Below are 7500 nucleotides of genomic sequence, written 5' to 3' on the forward strand. Positions count from 1 at the left end.
TTAAGTTTTTTTTTTTAATTTATATATATGTACATTTACATAACTGTGGTTTGCTTCTCCAATAATAATAATTATAATAATAATAATAATTAATAATAATAATAATAATAATAATAATAATAATAATAATAATCTATGTAAGCTCGAAATTACGGACAGTGGCCCATTTGCTGGGATTGTTCGATATGAGCGGGTTTCATCTTCTGAATAATAATAATAATAATAATAATAATAATAATAAATAATAATAATAATATAATAATAATGGACAATACATGAGACAGACTAAAGAACTAGCCAGCGATGACACATGGCAATGGCTACAGAGGGAAGAGCTAAAGAAAGAAACTAAAGGAATTATAACAGCGGCACAAGAACAGGCCCTAAGAACCAGATATGTTCAAAGAACGATAGACGGAAATAACATCTCTCCCATATGTAGGAAGTGCAATACGAAAGGAGCCTGTGCAAGAAACATCAGCTACCTTGCAGTAATAAGTGGTACGAGCACCAACCTGAGGGAGTGATAGAAAATGATCAGGCAAAGATCCTCTGGGACTATGATATCAGAACGGATAGGGTGATACGTGCAAATAGACCAGACGTGACGTTGATTGAGAAAGTCAAGAAAGAAAGTATCACTCATTGATGCCGCAATACCATGTGACACCAGAGTTGAAGCGCAAAGAGAGGGAAAAAATGGATAAGTATCAAGATCTGAAAATAGAAATAAGAAGGATATGGGATATGCCAGTGGAAATCGTACCCATAATCATAGGTGAGCGCTAGGCGCACGATCCCAAGATCCCTGAAAATGGAATCTAGAAAAAAATTAGAGGCTGCAAGTAGCTCCAGGACTCATGCAGAAGATTGTGATCCTAGAAACAGCGCACATAGTAAGAAAAGTGATGGACTCCTAAGGAGGCAGGATGTAACCCGGAACCCCACACTATAAATACCACCCAGTCGAATTGGAGGACTGTGATAGAGCAAAAAAAAAAAAAATAAATAAATAAATAAATAATAATAATGACCCCGAAGAATCAGTAAAGTAGCAAATGAGAAAAATGACAGGATAACACATGATAGTAAGCCAGTCTACAATTAAGAAGGCTTCTTTCCCATTTTTCACAATTTTTAAATTATTTTTTTTTTATTATTTTTTTCATTATGTTTCATCATATACAGGTAAACCTTTTACCCCCCAACTTTCAATGCCTTTGAAAATAACTATGCACAGTCACTTGATCAGTTATCCGGCACTGAATTCATGTTTCGATTTTTTTTTTTTTTATCCAGATAACAGTATCAAATATTCATTGACTTTACCTCTTTTTAAATTAGAAATAAACTATCCTTTTTATCTAGACTGAAAAGTTAACGTTATTAAGCCTGTCAGTCATGGACAATTGTAATAACTATTTAAGAATGAACATTTTATCATATTCTTGAATGTAACGAAATTTCGATTGTACCTAAGATAAATCATAAAAAAAAGGCTCTGAAAGAATATATGACCGATCACTGTCAGGTAAGACCTCTTGAAATAATGAACCTTCTATTCCGAGAATCTTTGTCACTTTTAGAAGTCCAGATAAGTGAATAATTATTTCTGAACTTGCATTTTTATTGACATTTTCATTCATGAACATATAAAAAATATATTAATTTATAATTATGTCAGCCAACATCAAGTAGCATTTTGAATGCCCGTTGGTGAAATGTAGCTTAAGGTAATCCTTCTCTAAACTGTGGAATTTAAAAACCGAAATATTCAATTAGGATTTGATTAGATCATCACCATCCGAAAACTGATTTGGCGTCAGATGAATGGAAATAATAGTCCTTTGAAATGAAGATTGTCTAAAATCTGTGCCGTTTATGAAATATGTGATACAAAACATAAAAAAAAAGATAAAAGAACATGGATCTATACACAACCACAATTCTACCTTACAGATAGGTGGCTACAATTTAGTTTCCATTCTGTTCTCTCTACACTCAATTTCCCTCATGAATGTGTAGGTCTGCCTGTCCTGAATCACTTTATTGGCTCGACAAATATCGTCCTCCGGGAAGCGTTCAGAGAGAACATTTTCGCTGGTCGGTTTTGTTCTAAAAGAGACGCCATTCACTGGACAATTTATAAAATTGAAAAGTAACTCACTCTTCCACTCCCGCCTCGAATTTACCCCGCAATGACTGAACTGTTTCGTTTTGTTTGTATTTATTCTGATTTTTTTTTTTTTTCAGTGGGCTAAGGCAAAAGGAATATTTACGGGAAAAATAGAATGGGGGTTTGAACGCATAAATGAATGATTTTGGACATGTTTGGTCAATAGATATTTAAAAAAAAATAAATAAGGAATATTTACAGGAAAAAATAGAATGGAGGTTTGTATGCAGAAATGAATGCTTTTAGACATTTTTGGTCAATAGATGTTAAAAACTAAATAGATAAATAAATAAATAAAGAAATAAATAAATAAATAAATAATAAATAAATAAATAAATAAGGAATATTTACAGGAAAAAAATAGAATGGGGTTTGTATGCTAAAATGAATGATTTTGGACATTTTTGGGCGATAGATGTTCAAAAAAAAAAAACTTTAAATAAATAAGGAATATTTACAGGAAAAAATAGAATGGGGGTTTGGATTCAGATATAAATGATTTTGGACATGTTTGGTCAATAGATGTTCAAAATAAAAATAAATAAATAAATAAATAAATGAATAAATAAATAAATAAAAAATGAATAAATACTCGGGCACACAGAGAGAAAATTCCTGTTTTTTTATAACTGACAAAAATTCTGTACTCTGTATTGCAATATCATTACGAATGAATACTCGAATATATCAAGAAGGTGATATATAAGCAATCTGTATGCATCAAGTTCATTTGAAGATTCAAATCGATAGTTCGCAGTGTGTTTATTTGATTTTGAAATCGTTCGTATCTTTAAAACGCAAAACATGAATTTCACTTCATGAAAACGAAATACAGCACCAACAAAATAAAACGGAAACGGAAAACTAAAACGAGAGGTATTGTCCTAATGCGAAGTTCCTGTAAACTTTTCTCGGAAAATAAAAGGGGTAAAAATTGTGTTTTCCCAAAGCAATTCTGTCAACTCCTGCGGAAAGTTTTCTTATTCCTGACGTTCTTAGTTATAAGAAGTCTTTATCCCCGGAAAAGTCTTTCAAAAGCTTGACTTGAATCTAAGAGTGTTTCCTTGTAATTCGAGAGTTGGGGGGTGGAATGAGTCTGCATTTAACTCTCCTCTTCTGAAAAGGAATCATAGTTTGGACTTCTTTCCCTTGGGAACATTTTACTCCTGTGGCTTAATGCTACACTGGGAGTGAAGGAATGAAAAATGCTTTCTATACGGGCTTGAGAGTGTGGGGGCTTTGAGGAAGGGGGATTTGGTGTTGGGGGTGGGGGACTTGAACCAATTGTCAACAATCTCCCAGACCGGGGAAGGATGAGTCAGAACTTACTTTCTTGGTATCTTGTCTACCAAAGGAGGAAATAGCTCTTAAAAAAATTGCCATATGAGTGGATATAAGTCTGTGCTAAAAGTAAATAAAATAAATGAATAAATAAATAAATAAATAAATAAATAAATAAATAAAGGATAAGCGCAAATTCGTAAGAGGGAAAACAAAAATCACGTTCCTCAACTTTGCAAAGAAGATAAATCTCTGACCACTTCTGTACAGATAAGTCAAACCACCACAACTTTTCAAACTGCGTCTTACGCACTAGAAATCCTGAATTCTTAAGAGAGGATGGAATGATCAGTGATGATAAGAGCAGACCCAAGCACACTTCGTGAAATATATATAAAAAAGAAAAACCATTCCATATTTCCTGAAAAATAAAACGACCAACAAATAACCAACAGTCTTCTAAAACCCATGAGCTGTAAGCTGCAGTGGAAACTGTGTTCCATGTCCTAGACCCAAAGAGGCCCACCAACTACTGTCAGGATGAACGTCTGGCAGTGTCATTCATTGCTGTTGACAGCTGGTGTGTACATGTTCGTGTGTGTGTGTGTGTGTGTTGTACGGGAGGCGACGAGCACTTGACAGGAGGACCTCTCACACAAATGATCAAAACCAAATAATGTTAGCACAGCAGCGGCCGGGTCAGTATCAAAGCGGAGAGGCTGGTAGGTTGTTTCCACGGATGTTGGATTATACGTTTCTCTGTGATGCTCTTCATGCGGGATCATACAAATACAAGCGCGTGTCATATATGTATACGTATAGCACACATACACAGAACACACATACATACATATATACATATGTGTGTATAAATAAATCACGAGAGTTTGGAACGTGATAAATGCATAAATAAAGGTATAAGCCACGAAGGAAAGTGAAACACTGTTGTGGCTGCGAGCTCGTCGAGTCGAAAGATCTTGTAGCTACTCCAGTGTTTCACTTTCCTTTGTGGCTTATAACTTTATATATAATATATATATATATAGATATATATATATATATATAATATATATATATATATATATATATCTATATATCTATATATAATATATATATATAGTATATATATATATATATATATATATATATATATCAGCAATAAGTCACCAAACAGCACGTGACAAATATGTACGTAAATAACCAGGTAACAAGCGCTTTCGTGTATTGCGTACACTTCTTCGGGGTACAAATTGAAATAAATAAATAGAAACATAAACAAGATAATTTCGCAGAACAAAGATCAAAGCCATTAACAAGCAAATTATCATTACAAATTGTCACTACCAAACAAGTAAAAATACTTTAAAAGTGCTTAAGAACTGAAACTGCAGTTAGTATAACAGGCTGTTGCTAAAAGGTGACATTGTATTTCCCTACAATTTTATAAACAAGGTAACTATCTAATTTAAAAAGACCTGAACTCAGATTCATAAGTTGATCGTTAAAATGCTTAATAAAGGCAGATTCAATTATGTTTCTTTTTACAATATGGTTACAAAATATTACCTCAGATGCATTTTTCCAGTCTATACTATGGTTAAAATCATTCATGTGACAAATAAAGCACTTGTCGATTGACCTGTTCTAAAGAACTAGATTACCGTCTAAAACAACACCGTTACGCAGTTAGAACAGGTCAATCGACAAGTGCTTTATTTGTACACATGAATGATTTTAACCATAGTATAGACTGGAAAAATGCATCTGAGGTAATATTTTTTGTAACCATTTTGTAAAAAGAAACATAAATGAATCTGCATTTATTAAGCATTTTAACGATCAAGTTATGAATCTGAGTTCAGGTTTTTTTAAATTAGATAGTTACCTTGTTTATAAAATTGTAGGGAAATACAATGTCACCTTTTAGCAACAGCCTGTTATACTAACTGCAGTTTCAGTTCTAAGCACTTTTAAAGTATTTTTACTTGTTTGGTAGTGACAATTTGTAATGATAATTTGCTTGTTAATGGCTTTGATCTTTGTTCTGCGAAATTTTCTTGTTTATGTTTCTATTTATTTAAGTGCTTGGTACCTGGTCTTTGATTTTTGACCTTTCATGTGGCTATTTACGTATATATATATATTATATATATTATATATATATATATCTATATATATATATATCTATTAGATCATATATATATATATCAAATATAATTTCTATACATATATATCTATATATATATATATATATATATATATATATATATATATTATATATATAATATATATGTATAACAGAATCACGAAAGTTAGGAACGTGATAAATCCATAAATAAAGATAAATGCCACGGAGGAAAACAATAAACGCTGGAGTTCTGCGAGATCTTTCGGCTGAAAAGCCCTTTACTTAAGCAGCTACATGGTCGTTTTATTTTTTCCTCCGTGGCATTTATCTTTATATTATATATAATAATATAATAATATATCTATGATATATATATATGATTAGTTCCTGATCGTCTTATATCGGGCTTTTTTTTATGATGCAGGAACAAGGAATAAGTTGCTTCCTAAATTAAGTTAAAAGATGAGAGAGAGAGAGAGAGAGAGAGAGAGAGGAGAGAGAGAGAGAGAGAGAGAGAGATAAAAGTCTTGTGGTCAACAGTAAACTATAAAACTGGTAAGAATGATGCCAGAAATAGGCAAGAAGTTTAAGTTTCCTTTTTTGAGAATATTGTTTGCAAGGAAGCATCATTCTTTCTTAGGTAATATATATACATATACATATATATCTATATATATATATATATCTATATATATATATATATATATATATATATATTATATATATATATATATATATAAGTTATATACATAATTCCAGATATGAAGCTCAGTCAGAATCCTTTACCTATGATTTGCGTTGTAAGAGATCTTTATTTTTCAAGGTCTTTGACACTGGGAAGCAAAACTCCTTATATAATATCAAAGACAAGAAAAGCTCTTTTACGAGACAAGAGTCTAAGAGAGAGTTAGGATACCTTCGGCTCTCGTAAGATCTTTGATAAAGAAGAAGAGGAAAGATTAAGGAAGACTGAAATGCCTAATACGAACAGAGAGACGATTAAATCCTGGCTCTATTTCTACGATGGGTTTCCTTTGAAAGGTTTAAAACACTTGGCAAACTAATTTGTGAGTGAATAAAAAAAAAAAAAGCCTTGTATCTAAATATGTTCCTCTCTGAGTAAGAGAAATTGCTGGCTTCTGTTTCTAATTCTGCAAATATTGCCTAGGAAAGTTTTCTCGTCTGTAAATGATTTTTTTACTAGTGTTTGTGTTTTTTATACCAGTTCAATGTATTATATATATAATATATATATATATATATATATATATATATATATATATATATATATATATATATATATATATATATATATATATATATGTATACATACATAAACACTGTGCTCTATCTGGTCATTCAATTTCTGAATATATCAATACAAGCCAGGAAATTGACAGTTTCATCATGATAATGTGTCATGTGGTCTCATAAACACCAGTAATGCAAGGTCGTCAATAATGTGATTTTAAACTATAATAATTTGCTTAGTCAGCGGAGAACATAACACACAATGAAATACAAGTTTATCATTTGGCAAATGTTGGTTTATAGTAGATCTGCAGCTTTGCAAAAAAATTAATATTCGCCAGTGTGGTTTAAAGGTGCGTGCGGGTCGATCTCGACCCGAGTGATTCTCAGAAAAGGGGGAAGCACTTGAGGCAGATGTAGGCAGCTCTGGATACGACCGTGGCTTGTAGACGAGTGACTGCTTGCAGGTCGATCACACCCAGATTCGACACAGGCGATGATTTATGGGGAAAAAACAAGATTTTAGGAAAACGGTTTGGATCGCACATGACCTGTCACACCTATCTGGGGTTAAAACCAAAATAAATAGTGGGGACGGAGTCATGTCATTTGCGAGGGCGCACGCACATACAAAAACCCTCACACAAGCTTTATAGTTTATTCA

The 7500-nt window shown here is 32.3% G+C and overlaps 1 protein-coding gene across 1 annotated transcript in view; it reads left to right on the plus strand.

The window, feature by feature from the left end:
- LOC135218596 (sodium channel protein para-like) overlaps positions 1–7500 on the plus strand; it is a 90382-nt gene that overhangs the window by 67094 nt on the left and 15788 nt on the right. The window lies entirely within an intron of this gene.

Source organism: Macrobrachium nipponense, chromosome 9 (assembly GCF_015104395.2).
Source record: "Macrobrachium nipponense isolate FS-2020 chromosome 9, ASM1510439v2, whole genome shotgun sequence".
Lineage (NCBI taxonomy): Eukaryota > Metazoa > Arthropoda > Malacostraca > Decapoda > Palaemonidae > Macrobrachium > Macrobrachium nipponense.